General features: G+C 42.7%; 3 non-coding genes across 3 annotated transcripts; 1 reads left to right on the top strand and 2 right to left on the bottom strand.

Moving 5' to 3' along the window:
• Positions 1–234: 234 nt before the first annotated feature.
• TRNAL-CAA (transfer RNA leucine (anticodon CAA)) lies at positions 235–343 on the bottom strand. The gene is made up of 2 exons: positions 306–343; positions 235–280 (listed from the first exon to the last, which is right to left on the bottom strand). It is a non-coding gene; the product is annotated as a tRNA-Leu (tRNA).
• Positions 344–1,651: 1,308 nt separating this feature from the next.
• Positions 1,652–1,722, bottom strand: TRNAG-CCC (transfer RNA glycine (anticodon CCC)). The gene has a single exon. It is a non-coding gene; the product is annotated as a tRNA-Gly (tRNA).
• Positions 1,723–18,445: 16,723 nt separating this feature from the next.
• On the top strand, positions 18,446–18,516 carry TRNAG-CCC (transfer RNA glycine (anticodon CCC)). Its single transcript has one exon. It is a non-coding gene; the product is annotated as a tRNA-Gly (tRNA).
• The last annotated feature ends 110 nt before the right edge of the window (positions 18,517–18,626 follow it).

The raw sequence follows: 18,626 nt of genomic DNA, 5'->3' as shown, positions 1-18,626 counted from the left end.
GATAGTCGCATAACGCAAGCATTAAACAATGTAATTTTGCAATGTAATTCTGTAATGTATAAAATGTAAAACCAGTACAATGTTCCCTTTCCTAGACTCACCTTTTCTTTTCTGTACCCCTAACGTATCAAACAAAATAAATTGTCAAATTGAAAAAAAAAAAGTGATAATTTTCATATTTTAAATGTAAAAGGATGGAATTTTAAGAATGAAAAGCAAAAAATATGAAAAAGCTGTCAGAAGTGGGATTTGAACCCACGCCTCCATGTGGAGATCAGAACACCCAGGTTGTGGAAGAAATTGATCTTGAGTCTGGCGCCTTAGACCGCTCGGCCATCCTGACACTGTGTGTATCATGTTTGGCAGGAAAAGTCTGCTACTTGTGAAAAGTCTACATTTTCCTTACAATTACCCACTTTTATTGAAATTGAGTGAGAGGTGATATTCTACCGTTATCGAAGATCTGAGAACTCGGATCACTGGATTCAAAGTCCAGAGTGCTAATCATTACACCATGGAATCCCTACATGACTCCACCAACTGGAAGAACACCTGGATCTCAGATCTTCGATAACGGTAGAACATCACCTCTCACTCAATTTCAAAAAAAGTGGGTAATTGTAATGGTTAGCACTCTGGACTTTGAATCCAGCGATCCAAGTTCAAATCTCGGTGGGACCTACGTGCTTCTTTTAAAATTTTCACATCAAGAGAAAGCTACATTCAACAAAACATTCTTTCTTAAAATCTAATTTAAGCATATATAATCTGCCAATGCCAAATTGGAGTCAGCCCTCTCGACATTAGATACCAAACACATCTTTCTTCAATAGACATCTCTGGTATCTGCTAGGTTTCATTTCTTTCAAGCATTTATGCATAGCTAGAAATGCTTCATTTCTTAACCATGGGTATGGATCAGGCCAACATAAATCCGTTGGTATCAATGCCTAGATGATGCATTATTCTTCTGACTATTATAAAGTGATTAGTTTCCTATTTTAAATGGAAAAGGATGGATCATTCCTGGTCAGAATCGTTAATCCCCAATGAAGAGCATCACATTAAGACAATGTTAGTCTAGGGCACAGAGAATGACTTCAAAGAAGGATACATGCCGTAGAGTTTAACAACCAGCGAATAATGACACCCCAAAAGAACAGAATCCAGAAAATAATCTTTGAAATTTCATCATCAGAAGCATTCAGACTTAAAGATAATGATCAATTCTAAACACCTGCTATGAAGCCATAATGGGCAAATGACTTTATAGAAGGTGTCATACTGCACCTGGCACTGGTAAGTTGAGAATAAAGACTGAATGATTGAAATCTGTATTAAGGATAGATAAAAGTGCAATGGGGAAAATTGCTCCATAAGAACTGTTGACTTCAACTTACCTGGCACTGGTAAGTTGAGAATAAAGACTGAATGATTGAAATCTGTATTAAGGATAATTAAAGTGCAATGGGGAAAATTGCTCCATAAGAACTGTTGACTTCAACTTGGGAATGTAAAGATTTCTTAAAGCCAGTGAAAAAATAAAACTCATCAGAAATGTAATCAATCAAAGCACAATATAATCACTGTTTCTAAATTATAGCTAAGTCACATGTGCAGTTTAAGAATAAAAACTAGCATTGTCACACAATGCGCTAGCTGGGACTCGAACCCAGATCACAAGAATGGGAATCTTGCATGATACCCCTACACTACTAGAGCAAGCTGCATGGGTGTACTCTAACTGTCAAGATGCACTCTTTGAGCATTGCTCTAACATGTTCTGTTGTAAAAATATACTACACACCATTTGGGAATAAATTCATAATAGTCATGTGGTAAAAGGGTGAAAACCTTAATTCTCCACCTTAATGTTTACCTTATCATTTGGGTTCAATGCCTAGACGATGAATTCTTCTGCCCATTAAAACGTGATCATTTTTTTCTATTTTCTTGTAATTTGCAACATAGTTGTAGCGGTACTTACCTTATCCGGGGGCCGGACGCGGTCCTCTCTTCAAGCCGCGCGCGGTCCTGCGGCTGCACGAGCCGCGCGCGGCTCGTCCGACTGTTCTGACAGGAAGGCGGGCAGTGACCGCGAGAAGCGGTCACGTGTCCCGCCTGCAGCTAAGAGCGCGCCGCGAATCTCGGGCGCGCTCTTAAAGAGACAGTGGGAGCCTAAATTGCAAAAAGGCTCCCATTGGCTCCTGTCATGCCAATCACCCCATACACTTACCTGTTGGGGGAGTGGAAGTGACAGGAGCCAATCACATTAGTTTGAAGGCTACTTATACTTACCCTTTTCCCTTAGTTCCTTGCCCTATCGTGGTTTCTGCTACAGTTCCCTTTAGTGCTTGTTGTGTTCAGTTGTGTTTCTCCGTATTTGACCTTGGCTTTGTATTCTGACTTCGTTTTCGCTTTATCCTTTTCTGTACTGTTTGCCGGCTTGCTGATTCCTGTGTACCAGTCCCCGGCTAGTTTTCGTTTACGCTGTCTCTTTGTGCCCTTGACCTCGGATCGTTCCTAACTCTGTCTTATCCTATTACGTCGAGTCCGGCCACTCTAAGGTCCGGTAGACGTATCTCTCCTCTGTACTGTCTTCTGTTAGGCTGGATCCTGCGTGTAGGGGTATATACTCGTTACATTACGATAGGGCCATGGACCCCGCAGATTTAGCTCAACAGATGGCGACCCATGAGGCTAGATTTGTAGAGCAGGATCACCGTATGGATCAAATAGCTCAGGCTCTCCAGACGCTCTTAGCTAGAACCATTCCAGCAACCGCACCTAACCCTCCTGCACCCCTGCTTCCTGAAGTATCGACTATGCCTAACGCTACAGCACATTTAACGCCTCCTCCTAGGTATGGAGGGGATTCTAAGACATGCAGAGGGTTCATTAACCAAATAGAGTTTCATTTTGAAATGTATCCACGTTCATTTCCCACAGAGAGGTCTAAAGTTGGGTTCTTTATGCACCAACTTACCGACAAAGCACTTGAATGGGCAAACCCTATTTGGGAGGCTAATGGACCTATGGTGCATAACTTTCACAGTTTCCTAACAGCTTTTCGCAGAACTTTTGATACTATGAAAAGGTCTAAGAATGCCGCTAGAGCATTAATGAGGGTTAAACAGGGTTCTAGGTCTGTGGCTGATTACGCTATACAGTTTCGTACCCTTGCCTCACAGGTCGATTGGACCAATAATGGGTTAACTACGGCCTTCATGGAAGGTTTATCAGACTCTATATTGGATGAGGTAGCAGCTAAGGAGCTTCCTATTGCCTTAGAGGACCTTATTGACTACCTCATCGATATAGATAATAGGATTCGTGACAGGCTCTATACTAAGAACAGGAATAGACGTTTTGTTACACCTATTCAACCCAGAGTTAATATACCGGAGAGTGTTAAAGTACCTGAAGAGGAACCTATGCAATTAGGGGTTGCCAAACTCTCAGATACTGAGAAATTACATAGGAGAAGGGAGGGACTCTGCCTATATTGTGGTAAGAGAGACCATATGGTAAAGGAGTGTCCTCTGCTCCCGGAAAACTCTCGCACCTAAGACCTTATAGGGGACTGGCCTTGGGTGTGATTTCTAAGTCTCCTACTTTGCCTCCTAACCGACTGCTTCTCCCTGTTTCTTTACATATGGGAGAGAGTTGTATAGTTGAAAACATAGACGCCCTGGTTGATTCTGGGGCAGCCGAGAACTTTATAGACTCTGGTTTTGTAAAGAGAAACAATATTCCCATCAGAGAGAAGGAGATACCCTTGGCCGTTGAGGCCATAGATGGTAGACCATTGATATCTCCTGTTGTTACTCACGAGACTGCACCGCTACACATGTACACAGGGGTTCTACACTATGAAACCATTCGGTTCCAGGTCATCACCTCTCCCTCTTCACAGTTGGTGTTAGGGTATCCATGGTTACGTGCCCACAATCCCATTTTTGACTGGGAGACAGGGCAGATAAAATCATGGAGTGAAGCCTGCCATGAGTCATGTACTATTGAAGTCACGCCTGTGAATTCTATTAACGTTCCTACTGTTCCTCCTTTATCTACGACTATACCCTCTCAGTATTTAACTTTAAAGACTGTCTTTGATAAAAGAGAGGCTGACAAATTACCGCCTCACAGACCCTACGATTGTGCTATTGATTTGTTGCCTGGTACTATACCTCCTAAGGGCAGGGTGTACCCCCTATCGGTTCAAGAAAACCGTGTCATGGAGGAGTACATTAAAGAGTCATTAGACAAGGGATTTATTAGAAGATCCTCTTCTCCGGCTGGAGCGGGGTTCTTCTTTGTATCAAAGAAAGAAGGTGATTTAAGACCTTGCATTGATTATAGAGGTCTTAACAAGATCACCATCAAAAATGCTTACCCTATACCTCTAATAACAGAATTGTTTGACAGGCTCAAACATGCTACGGTATTCACCAAATTAGATCTTAGAGGAGCATACAATTTGATACGTATTAAAAAGGACCACGAATGGAAAACAGCCTTTAACACTCGGTCAGGTCATTATGAGTATACCGTCATGCCATTTGGGCTTTGCAATGCCCCAGCAGTGTTCCAAGAATTTATTAATGATGTCTTAAGGGATTTTATTCACTCATTTGTTATTGTGTACTTGGATGACATTTTAATATATTCTACAGACATTCACGCTCATCACAGACATGTTACAACAGTTCTGAAGACCCTTCTTGCTAATGGTCTTTATTGCAAATTAGAAAAATGTCTATTCGACCAGTCCGAGGTCCAGTTTTTAGGGTATTTGATTTCCGCCGAGGGTTTTCGGATGGATCCCCAGAAGCTCGCTGCAGTCATAGAATGGCCTCTGCCGCAAGGTCTGAAAGCCATCCAGCGTTTTCTGGGGTTCTCTAATTATTATAGACGTTTTATCAAAGGTTTTTCGTCTATAGTAGCGCCTATAACTCGTATGACTAAAAAGGATGGCAATACACGTGTCTGGTCTACTGAGGCACTTCAGGCTTTTGACTTTCTTAAGACTACGTTCGCCTCTGCCCCTATTTTACAGCATCCTGTCCCCTCATTGCCATATATACTTGAGGTTGATGCTTCCGATATAGGGGTAGGTGCTGTCTTATCCCAAAGAGAGTCTCCTGACAAGCCATTGCATCCTTGTGGCTTCTTTTCTAAACAAATGTCCAAGGCAGAGAGGAATTATGATGTGGGTAATCGCGAACTCCTTGCTATCATTTTAGCACTCAAAGAATGGAGACATTTGCTAGAAGGAACTAAGGATCCTATTCTCATATTTACAGATCATAAGAACCTATCCTACCTTAGCGAAGCTAAAAGATTGTCTTCAAGGCAGGCTAGGTGGTCACTGTTCTTGTCTCATTTTAATTATATAATCACCTATAGGCCAGGTGACCGGAACACTAAAGCGGACGCCCTGTCCAGACAATTCGAGACTATTGACAAACAGGAGATTGATGTCACTCCTGTCATTCCCCCAGACAGGATAATAGCAACTACTATATTGTCTATTTCCTCGTCCCTCTTGCAGGCCATACAAGCGAAACAAGGCATGGCACCCAGCGAGAGGCCTAATGATAAATTGTTCGTTGACATTCCCGAGAGACGGGATATTCTGTCACTTTATCACGATACTAAGACTGCTGGACATCCTGGTATTTCCAAAACAGTGTCAGCCGTTTCTCGGTATTTCTGGTGGGATACCTTACGTAAGGATGTTACTGACTATATAAGTGCTTGTACTACTTGTGCATGTATGAAAACCTCTCGTAGAGTTCCTTGTGGGCTGTTGCATCCGTTGCCCGTTCCCGAGAGACCTTGGTCTAATCTATCAATGGATTTTATTGTTGAATTACCCCCTTCGAAGGGTAACACAGTCATCCTAATGATAGTAGATCGGTTTTCCAAAATGGCTCACTTTGTGTCTCTTCGCAAGTTGCCCACTTCCAAGGAATTGGCTCTTATCTTCGCTAGAGAAGTGTTTCGATTACATGGTATTCCCTTATCTATTGTATCCGATAGGGGTAGCCAATTTATTTCCAGGTTCTGGAAAGCCTTTTGTTCGGAGATGGGTATTTCCCTCTCATTTTCTTCCGCTTACCACCCCCAGTCTAATGGAGCTGCTGAACGTGCCAACCAGTCTCTAGAGCAGTACCTCCGTTGTTTTGTGTCTCACCATCAGGACAATTGGTCTGACCTGCTTCCTTGGGCTGAATTTGCTCGGAATAATGCCACTCATGATTCTTCCGGCAAAAGCCCTTTTTACGTTGTCTATGGCCAGCATCCCGTTGTTCTTCCGGCTGCATTCTCCTCTCAGGGCATGCCAGTTCTGGATGAGCATTTGGCTGGTTTGCGTAATACTTGGGAGCAGGTTCAGCGTTCTTTGGTGGACTCTGCTGCCCGCCAGAAGGCTCAGGCTGACAAGCATCGCAGAGCGGCTCCTTCCTATGTTGTGGGGGACAGGGTTTTGCTTTCCACACGGAATATTCGCCTCCGGGTGCCTTCTATGAAATTGGCTCCCCGCTTCATTGGTCCTTATCGCATTATACATAAGGTTAATCCCGTTTCTTATGCCTTGGGTCTGCCTAAGAATCTGCGTATACCCAATGTATTTCACACCTCTTTGTTGAAGCCTTACGTACACAACCGCTATACCCGGCATACTCCCCCTCCCCCTCCTGTCTCTGTGGAGGGTCATGAGGAGTTCGAAGTATCTGCTGTTATTGACTCTCGTTTTCTTAGGGGTCGGCTTCAGTACTTGGTACATTGGAAGGGTTATGGGCCTGAGGAGCGCAGTTGGATTTCTGCGGATGCTGTTCATGCTCCCCGCCTTGTACGTTCTTTCCATTCGCGTTTTCCTGCCAGGCCTGGTCCTGCCCGCCCGGAGGGCATGTCCTCAGGGGGGGGTACTGTAGCGGTACTTACCTTATCCGGGGGCCGGACGCGGTCCTCTCTTCAAGCCGCGCGCGGTCCTGCGGCTGCACGAGCCGCGCGCGGCTCGTCCGACTGTTCTGACAGGAAGGCGGGCAGTGACCGCGAGAAGCGGTCACGTGTCCCGCCTGCAGCTAAGAGCGCGCCGCGAATCTCGGGCGCGCTCTTAAAGAGACAGTGGGAGCCTAAATTGCAAAAAGGCTCCCATTGGCTCCTGTCATGCCAATCACCCCATACACTTACCTGTTGGGGGAGTGGAAGTGACAGGAGCCAATCACATTAGTTTGAAGGCTACTTATACTTACCCTTTTCCCTTAGTTCCTTGCCCTATCGTGGTTTCTGCTACAGTTCCCTTTAGTGCTTGTTGTGTTCAGTTGTGTTTCTCCGTATTTGACCTTGGCTTTGTATTCTGACTTCGTTTTCGCTTTATCCTTTTCTGTACTGTTTGCCGGCTTGCTGATTCCTGTGTACCAGTCCCCGGCTAGTTTTCGTTTACGCTGTCTCTTTGTGCCCTTGACCTCGGATCGTTCCTAACTCTGTCTTATCCTATTACGTCGAGTCCGGCCACTCTAAGGTCCGGTAGACGTATCTCTCCTCTGTACTGTCTTCTGTTAGGCTGGATCCTGCGTGTAGGGGTATATACTCGTTACAATAGTATAATCTGAAGGCCATGAGAACGCCGGCCTAATGAAATGTTCTATTCATAAAAGAACCTTGCACCTGACCACGAGTCTGACATCACTAACTGCCCAAAATGACGCTCAAGCCCCCCTTCCCACCGAGTAAGCCTCATGCTGGGAGAGATGGCGCTTGAGCCATCTGTCCACACCCGTGTCCAGAACAATACCACCTCCCGGTGGGAGGACACCTAGCTAACCACTTAGTTCTTGATCCAATTAATAATATTGATGGGTGGACACTGACATAGCCACTTAACATTTAATCCAATTAATGATGTTTATTTGTTATTATCTGATATTCAATGATGATGTAATTCTGCTCTTATAAGGGCCTGCAAGCCTGTTTTTTGCCAGATGCCATTAAATTTTCTAGAAGTGCTTTTAACCTGAACTTCGTGTGTCAGTGTGAACTTACTTCTGCGTATACGCAATTTAATCATCTCAGATTTGGACAGGAACAGATAGTCATTTAAACATATTTGTTTATTTCTAAATTAATATACATCAATTTGGCGCCCAACGTGGGGCTTGGGTTATGACCTATCTGGCAGCCGTCCAAGAAGACCTGGGTAGGTGAATCCCAGGGGAAAGATGGAGATTGATCACCTCTAAATACACGGTGGAGACTGACTGCAGCAGCCCGGTATGTTACTTTCCCCTTTGAGATTTATCTATTCAAGTGTCTGTGACTGCTGCCAAGAGGACATCAAAGACAGGTAATATCTTGCCCAGAGAGCCTATACCTTATTCGTTAATACTTTTTACCTGCATTTTTGACTATCTGTTGCCTGGGTGTGTTTATATTGGTCTGTCTTTAGCTTAAGTGCCCGGGTAGAGTGTTTGTCTGTTTACCCCTTTTGGGATAAAGGGGGGTGGACCTGTGGGTGTTTGCCTGGGGGTCCTCTGGCAAACAGATCTGTTACTAGCAGCAAGTGCTTGGCCTTATGCCTATCCCACGCATGCTTAAACATTTTTACCGTGTTAACCTCTACCACTCCAGTTTTAGGACCCCTTTTAGGAGCCACGTGGCTGTGGCTGTAGGGAAAAAGGGGGGTGGACCTGTGGAAGTTTTCCTGGGGGTCTTCTTTGCCTGTTTACCTCTTTTAGGAGCCTCGTGGCTGTGGCTGTAGGGAAAAAGAGGGTGTTGGATCTGTGGAGGTTGTGTAGACTCATAGCTTCCTGGGGGTCCTTCTGGTGTCACTTTGATAGCCTAGCTAGCCTCATTGTGCACATAACTCTGCTTGCAGAGAGGTGGTACCCTCCAGCTTCGAGCGCTGAGGCTGGTGGCATTCCAATTGTTATTTGTGGTGCGTGGATTCGGGCAGGCATTGCTGTCTCCATCACCACGGGGTAGTGAGACTTATGAGTGGGTTCATAGGGGCGCTACGGGGGTGAGGATAGAGGTGGCCACACTTAGTGGACTGCTGTAACGAGGGAGGCATATGGATTTCGGACCGGTGTTAGCTGTTATCCTTGGCCGCTGGTAGTGAAACTTACGAAAGTTGTTCTCCGAGTGGGGACACTACGAGGTTGAGGGAGGTGGCTTTGGCCACATGAGTAAAGGAAAGGGATTACTGTTGATTTTATTTGAACTGTGATGCATGCACTGTATTTCAATTGAATTGTTGTTTTTGTTTTTATTGGGAGTCATTCAAACTCCTGTGTCTGTCTCTAAAATTCCACTTTACTTTTACCTTTTCTATACTTCCTGTGTTATTTACACTATCCACTCCTATTTCTCTTGTGAGAGAAGTGATTGGTCACACACTTCTCACCTCGCTCCAATTAGTGACTAGTCTACGTTTTGGGAAGACGCACTTGGGGGGACCCACCCCTCTCGAGTGGCAGTCCACCATTGTAGACACTCTGTTTAAAACCTTTTTCCTCTATATCTGGGATGCCTTTTATAGGGGGAGTGGGACAGGGACTATAAAGCCCGGTAAGGGCTGACTAGCGTGTGAGCTAGTTGAAGATAGAGAGGGTGAAGAGATGGTTAAAGGAGTTGAAAAGATTGCTAAAGTGTGTAAAATTGCTGTGCCTTCATGTGGTAGATTGCAGCCAGAGAGCTGGCGCAGATTGTTAACAGAGAAGAAAGCAAGCTTACAGATAATGATTTGCTTCATACAAGCAGAAGCCTGGTACAGAGTAGCAAAAGCTATTCAGCAGGAAGGTTGGGTTGAGGAAGAAATAGATCACAAAGGGTTAAGAATGTATGTATATTATAATAATTGTGTTATTGGAAGGCTCTCCCAGCCAGAGCCCTGTCATGGCGTCCAGGAGGTGACCACTCCCATCATCCCGTCAGTAATGACCGAAATGTAGCTGACCACGGTCACCATCCCCATCCAATCTTAAATGCTGTGGGGTTTTTGTATTTTTGTATCAGCCATTAGATGGCAGAGGGCCACCCTGGTAGAGGGTGGGAGTTTTGTATTGAGTTTCACTGAGAGTATTACTAAATGTTGTGTTTTTGTGTCTCTTTGCTTTTGCAATAATTGTAATGCAACTATCCTTCTGTTTTGTTACTGTCCTTCCAACAGTGACATGGTTAAACCTTATGCCTGTAAATTCTCTTGCCTGTCTCACTCTTCCCCTTCCCCCCCCCTCCTTCTCTCTCTCTCTCTGGCTTCTGGCCGGAGGGGAAGGGGGGGGGGGCAGGCATGCTTGCTCTCTCTCCCTCCTGCTTCTGGTCTCCGTGTGCGGAGGTTCGGGGGGGGGAGGGGGCGGGGTTGCATGCTTGCAAATTCAGATTTGTTTCTTCCGTAGCGTTATATATATCTATTTGGACGTGTTAAGTGATTAATGGCTGGTGAATGATGGGGGAGGTTAGTTGCATCCCGTGAGTTTATTTTTGCATCATGTTGATGTATAATGTTTTAAACTGTCTTATTTAATCCGTCAAGTCTGTCCACAGTTTGGTATTTCATTTTGCCGAACAGAATGTTGCTTCTCTGATTTATTTTATTAGGCTATAATTTAGTGTAAAGCTGAAATGCCCTAAAAGAAAATGGCCCCTAGAACAAAAGAAGGTTGTCCTTAAATGACATCTCGTCAGTCCTGGCTCCTGCCCTCACTTCTGCCCTTACCATATCAGTGAGGTCATATCCGCCCATAAATCGTGTCACTTCTGGCATGGCTGACGAGACCTACTCTTAAGACATGCTGTTTTCCTTAAATTCCTGCATATTATGAACAAGAAAGTTACAATTACTATAATAATCCTGCTATTAGTTTCCCTATATTAGAAAAGTGTCTGTGACAAGTGATGGTTAATATGTAGATAGAATGTATATATATGTATGTCGATTCACGTGTAAGTAACAAATGTGTTTTAACTTTGTGTACAAAAATTGATAACTTGCTGGAAGAAGGGTTATCTTAAAGAATATTTACTAAAATAAATTTCTAATAAACAAAGATTTCTTGAACAAATGGTGATACAATTAAGGATTGGTTTCAAAATGTTTTGATCAAATTGAAAAGGAACCAGTTAACATTATAAGCATAACTATTAACAAATGGATAAGGGGGGAGTGTGCTCCAGTCTGTTTTTATTGGATAATGTTTGCCTCCAAGTTTAAAGACTGACTAACATAATTTTTGTTGTAAGCCCAGATATTTTATTATTGCATATGCATAGAAGTTGAGACTTTGGGCATTATAGTGTATTGATTCTAGATCTGTTACTAGCAGCAAGTGCTTGGCCTTATGCCTATCCCACGCATGCTTAAACATTTTTACCGTGTTAACCTCTACCACTCCAGTTGGAAGGCTATTCCATGCATCCACTACCCTCTCAGTAATGTAATACTTCCTGATATTATTTTTAAACCTTTGTCCCTCTATTTTTAAGACTATGTCCTCTTGTTGTGGTAGTTTTCCTTCTTTTAAATATAGTCTCCACTTTTACTGTGTTGATTCCCTTTATGTATTTAAAATGCTTTTATCATATTTCCCCTGTCTCGTCTATCCACCAAGCTATACCTGTTAAGATCCTTTAACCTTTCCTGGTAAATTTTATCCTACAATCCATGAACCAGTTTAGTAGCCCTTCTTTGATCTCTCTCTAAGGTATCCATATCCTTCTGAAGATATGGTCTCCAGTACTGTATACAGTATTCTAAGTGAGGTCTCACCAGTGTTCTGTACAATGGCATGAGCATTTCCCTCTCTCTACTGCTAATACCTCTCCCTATGCAACCAAGCACTCTGCTAGCATTTCCTGCTGCTCTATTACATTGTACATTGTCATTAACAGCCAGAAACTGGAAAACAAGAAATGTGAATTAATGTATGGCTATTTATAAGCCTAACAAAATCTCCATTATCTTTTTCATTTATTTCGCAGAAGACAATGTTATTTGTCTATTTTGTATGTTTAAAAATAAATAAATAAATAAATACATTATCAGTGAAGAGTAGAATAAGTTTTATCCCATTTGCAAGAAATAAAATTGTGATAATGTATATTTGTGATTTAAGTAAGAATTATATTTTGAGAAGTTAGATATAAATAAATTAAAGAACGAGAGTCAGGGATAGCGTCTGTCTCCACGGGCACAAGTCTGGTGTGGGAGAAGTAGTGGGCTAGTCACTGCTGGGCACCCACGGAGTGAAACGTTCGAGGCCTGTGCAGACAAGATGAGCATGTTAGCCTTTTATTATTTTCCTCTAGGGAAAGCATAGGGCCAGTTAATAGTTGTTGTACATGGGCTATTTGCAGCCTCCATTGCATTTCTACCTAGTCTTGATTTCTGATGTATCCTCCATTGCTACATCACCTGTCTGCTCCCTTACCTGCCCACCCCCGCTTACTCCTTCCACCGATCCCTCCCCTTCATCTACAGTCCCCCACTTTCTCCTCCTACTCCTCCCTCTACTCCACCTTCTCCTTTCTCCTCCTACTTCTCCTCTACTCCTCCTCCTACTCCTCCCTCTACTCCACCTTCTCCTCCTCCTACTCCTTCTTCCTGCTCTTACTCCTCCCTCCTCTTTCTACTCCTCCCTCTACTACACTTTCTCCTCCTACTCCTCCCTCTACTCCACCTTCTCCTCTCTCCTCCTACTTCTCCTCTACTCCTCCTCCTACTCCTTCCTCCTGCTCTTACTCCTCCCTCCTCTTTCTACTCCTCCCTCTACTCCACTTTCTCCTCCTACTCCTCCCTCTACTCCACCTTCTCCTTTCTCCTCCTACTCCTCCCTCTACTCCACCTTCTCCTCCTACTCCTCCCTCCTCCTCCTACTCCTCTCTCTACTCCACCTTGTCCTCTTCCCCTCCTCCTACTCCTCCCTCTACTCCACCTTCTCCTCCTCCTACTCCACCTTCTCCTCTTCCTACTTCCCCTGTCCTTCCTACTCCACCTTCTTCCCCTCTCGCTCTATCCACTACTCATTCCTCCATCTCTCCACTACCATATCTATATCCTTTATATGCTTCCTCCCTTCTTATTCCTTACCAATTTCCTCCGCTCATAGACAACTCTGCCTCTACCTGACAACATTATATTTTGAAGAAAAATTGCTCTGGCCACTCTTCCGCCACCTCCCAGGGGGGAATACCACACTAACGAAAAATTATTCAGACTGGTGGAGGTGCACTTCATCATGAAAGACCTGTTTTGGGGACTCTCAAGGAAATAGTGTGGTCCTGACCCAGATTCCCATGGAAGTAAGACACCTGTATCATCACTGGGAGGTGGCTATCCCTCATGTTTTCTTCACTAAGTCCCCAGAAATCTCATGAAAGGAACCTGACTCATTAGAACAAAAAAAAAAATCAATATCAACTCTCTACAGAGGGGGGTCAGCAAGAGAACTGTAAATAGAAAGACAAATACCCCCAACCTCACACAGAAATAGGTGAGGAAACCTCTTCTACTGCTCCTCATGGTTGCTTTGAACAGATGAAAGAAGAAACAAGACACCTCTCAACAGAGCATGCAGTAGCTTTACCAGATCCTGACTACACTCTGTTTGCGGATAAAGAGGAAAGGTACCATACTGGATTTGCTGTTGCTACAGAAGATCAGGTACGTCAAGCATCTTCACTTTCCTCACCCACATCTGCTCAAGACGCTGAATTGACAGCCTTCTCAGTGGCATGGAAAATGCCTGAAGGAAGACATGCCAATATCTACACTCAAGATATGCCCTGGGTGCAGCACATTATTTTGGATCAATCTGGAAGATAAGAAGCACCACTCAGCTGACCAAGCTGCCAACCAAGCCACAAGTGCACCAAGGGAAGTGGACAGAAGGGTGTCCGCTGAAGAAACTTCTATACTCACCATGTAGATCCTACCCACAGATCTCAAGCTTCTGAAAGAATGGCAAGCAGCTGCTGACCCTGAAGAAATACAAAGCTGGAAAAATGGAAAGGGGCAACCCTTGAAGACGGGCTGTACTCCAACACTCTCAAGTTCTGTTTACCCAAAAACATGTACTGGACAGTAAGCCCATGGATTTTTTTATACCTATCCAAGACCCTCATGAACTCTTTGATCCCTAAATACTCTGGAGCACCTAGAATTACTCCTCTAATCATCAGTTACTGCCGATCCTGTGTCATTTGTGCCAAGGACAGCTCCGGCAGAAGAGGAGGAGAATCCTAAGCACCTAGCTAACTCTCACTATTCCTTTCAAGAATCCAAGTGACTATATCCAGGTGCCAAAGAGCTGCCGGGTCAAATATGCACTAGTTATAATAGACATTTTGTCAGGATGGCCAGAAGCCTAGCCGGTCATCAATGTGACAACCAAGACCATATACCCAATAGTGCATTGTGAAAGTTGCAGATATCACTCAGTGGATTCACTGTTCCAGATTCAAGACTCTCTCTGCAACATGGGAAGTAACATTTGTTGATTTTGACAAACCTTTTACTCTAAAGGAAAAATTACTTGTTAGAAGACAAAAAGATATCAACAAGTAGGTGGTTGATGGCCATAATAATGCCTGACCACCTGCCATCGATGGAAAGCCGAGGACCCCAAAAGGAGACCTTGTGAAGCTAAAGAGATCCAAACGCCATTATTTGCCCATCCTGAGTTTGTGGTGATATTAATATTGACTAAATGATCCGAGTCCACCTACACTGATGTAGTGTGGGACAGGTTTAATACTACGATGCATAAGCAAATGTGCCCTAGCCAAGGTTATTATGTCCATACACATAATACATGACAAGGTACTCTTGACACACCACATTCATGCTTCAGAACATAAAGAGGAGCACCCCTCTAAAGGGAAAGTTTGACACATATATATATATATATATATATATATATATATAAACAAATGGAAGCTTGGCACTCTCCTCCAAAAATAATTAATTATATCACATGTGCCTGGGTGCAAATTGCTGGCATCAGATATATATACTCATAAATGAAAAAAATCAAAATGCACTCACAGGTCTTCAAATTAGTGGACAAATTGGTGCTTTATTTGGTCATCAAAAAAGTGTACAAAAATCAATCGACGTTTCGACCCTGCCGGGTCTTTTTCAAGATCATAGAGTACATGACAGTACTGTGTTTATATATCAAATACAAATCTAAAAGAAAGTGCACTTACCCAATGGTGAAGTGAGGAGGAGTGAGTCTGTCCGTTACAACCCGGAAGTGATTGGAAGCCGTATAGGACGTCACGTGATCGGGACGTCGGGCGGAGTCAAAGTGGTTGCCGAGGCAACAATATACACAGAACATGATTACATGCCGGGCACAAGTGAAGCATTAGGGAGGACTAAGTGAAAACTGCTGAAGGGTCTACTTAACCCTGATGCCAGAAAAAAGCACTGGTAGACAATAACCAGTGCTGTGCAATACTGTGCGTGGTGTAAAAAAACACACAAGTGATAAAGTGTAGCCACCAAGTGAATGCAAAGTAATGAGAAAATATATATACATGACATCCTAAATAAAATGAAATAAAATAAAATCAAGAGCAGAGAACAACATATATTCATACATTGCTGTATATGTAAGATTTGTGCAAGGGTACTGGATCTTGCATGTTCTATGCACTAAAGCATATTATAAGATGTACTAATAAAATGTTAGTACTAATGAGTATGTACTGGACTGCACAGATGACACTGACTTGTTCAACTGTATACATGTACTATCTGAGTATATTTCCTTTCTAGAGGACTAGGATGATCAGAAGGACGACCTACTAAATATCTAACTACCCACAAATAGAATAATCTGAAATTCCATGTAGACAGAAAAAAGAAAAACAAAAGAGAAGTAAATAAAATAGATGACTGGAAGCCACAAGTAGGAAAATTTAGCATAGTACCTGATATAGACACACGATGAACTGAAAAGCATGTAATTGCTGTATACAGAAGGAAAAACTTGTAGTATATAAAGAAACAGCAGTACAACATGGGTCTAATGTATATGAAAGCTAGACTCCAGCCACAAACTAAAAAGACACCTGTCTCTAAATATTATCCTCAAAAGGATTGATTCCTCAAAAAATCATAATTATAGCATGCTTATAGCATGTGATTGCTGTATACAGAAGGAAAAACTTGTAATATATAAAAAAAACAACAGAAAAAACATGGGTCTAATGTTTATGAAAGCTAGACACCAGCCACAAACTAAAAAGACACCTGTCTCTAGATATTATCCTCAAAAGGCTTGATTCCTCAAAAAAAAATCATAATTATAGCATGTGTTTGCTGTATACATATCAAAATGCCACAAGTGAATGAAAACACAGGGACTAACCATACGCAACACTCCTGATTCTCTGAACCCTGATAGGAGGCCTTTAGGGAAAACATTTGTTAATATACTAAACATGCTATAAGCATATCATTACTACCTACATCAGTTCAGGTATGTGACAGTAGTATCCGCCTGAGCTTAAACAAAAAGAAACTGTGTTACAGGCTTACGCCAGTAATTGTAACGTATGTTTGCTTTATACATATCAAAATGCCAAAAGTAAATAAAAACACAAGGATTAACCATACGCGACACTCCTGATTATCTAAACCATAATCAGTGGCCTTTAGGAAAAACATTTGTTAATATACTAAACAAGCTGGAAGCATATTATTGCTACCTACATCAATTCTGGAATGTAGCGGTAATATCTGCCTGAGCTGAGCAAAAGGAAACTCCATGCTTCCGCCAATCATTGACATAAAGCCACTGGTGAAAAGAAATAAAAATAAAAATAAAAAATAAAACCCATGAAAAAAATTATAAATGAAGAGTATATGAAAAATATAACAGAAAAAATGAAAATGAAGGAATCTTAATACTACAAGGCTCACAGGAACATTGAATATACATTGTTTTCATTTAGTCCCTTGGGTGTAACTGTGTCCAAGTAGTGGATCCAATAGGATTCTCTCTGTAGAAGGATTTTAGAACGATCACCACCACGGACAAGAGGAGGTACATGATCAATTCCGATAAATTTAAGTGTGGGAAGATGGTGCTGCATAGCCAAAAATTGTTTAGCCACAGGTTTTTCTGTGGTCTGGTCCCTATATGCCGTCATTATTCCGGATCGATGACCCCGCATCCTATCACGTAATGTGAGGTCTGTCTTCCCGACATACGATAGTCCACATGGACAGGTCACCATATAGATGACATGGTCTGTCGTGCAAGTGATGTAATGCTTGATCGGTATCCGTTTGCCCGTGTGTGGATGGCAAATGAAGTGCTGGTCAGCATATGGCTGCATGTTACACAACCAGTGCACTTAAAACAGCCCTTCTTTTTGATCCATGTTTTCTTAGTATAACATTGAATGGGGTCATTGCGAACTAGTAGGTCCCTCAGATTACGGTTTCTCTTGTAGCTAATCAAGGGACGTTGTTGGAAGATTGAAGGGAGATTCTTATCAGCTTGTATCACGTCCCAGTGTCTGTATATCGTGTTTCTTATTTTTGTAGTTGCTGTATGGTAGGTCATAGGGAGAAACAATTGTGTTTTCATGGTTTTGGTGTTGGCACTGGAATCTAGGCGTACTCTGGCTCTTTGTTCAGCAATCTCCAATGTGCGGGGGGCATAGCCTCTGTCGATAAAACTGAGCCATCTATACACTTGGTGGTGTGTGTAGTCATGGTTAACTTTAGTTAATTTTTGTTTTTTGAAGCGAATTAATTCGTTCGGATATTTCTGAATATCGTCTTGTAGTTTAATCATCATCTCATTTGCAGTGGGTGCCTGTAGAGAGGTGACGTTGGTTACTTCAAATTCCTGGATAGTTTTTTTCACCTGGATTAGCTCCTTTCCGACCTCTTCAACCACTATTACCATCCAATCCAAGGAACACTTGTTGGCAATGTTCATCCAGCGTTTGCAAAAATCTGGATTCTGTCTGCCAATGGTCGGGGCATTTCTGACTCTAAATCCCCTAGGTATTCTTTTAGCCCGATAATAATCGGAGATAAACACTCCATGCAGGTCCAGATCAACTCAAGATCTACTTCTTCCACAACCTGGGTGTTCTGGTCTCCACATGCAGGCGTGGGTTCAAATCCCACTTCTGACAGCTTTTTCATATTTTTTGCTTTTCATTCTTAAAATTCTATCCTTTTACATTGAAAATAGGAAAATGATCACGTTTTAATAGGCAGAAGAATTCATCGTCTAGGCATTGAACCCAAATGATAAGGTAAACATTAAGGTGGAGAATTAAGGTTTTCACCCTTTTACCACATGACTATTATGAATTTATTCCCGAATGGTGTGTAGTATATTTTTACAACAGAACATGTTAGAGCAATGCTCAAAGAGTGCATCTTGACAGTTAGAGTACACCCATGCAGCTGGCGCTAGTAGTGTAGGGGTATCATGCAAGATTCCCATTCTTGCGACCTGGGTTCGAGTCCCAGCTAGTGCATTGTGTGACAATGCTAGTTTTTATTCTTAAACTGCACATGTGACTTAGCTATAATTTAGAAACAGTGATTATATTGTGCTTTGATTGATTACATTTCTGAAGAGTTTTAT

The sequence above is a fragment of the Pelobates fuscus genome, chromosome 10 (assembly GCF_036172605.1).
Source record: "Pelobates fuscus isolate aPelFus1 chromosome 10, aPelFus1.pri, whole genome shotgun sequence".
Taxonomy (NCBI): Eukaryota; Metazoa; Chordata; class Amphibia; order Anura; family Pelobatidae; genus Pelobates; species Pelobates fuscus.
Note: the sequence above shows the minus strand (reverse complement) of the source record. Positions and strands in the feature narration are given on the sequence as shown.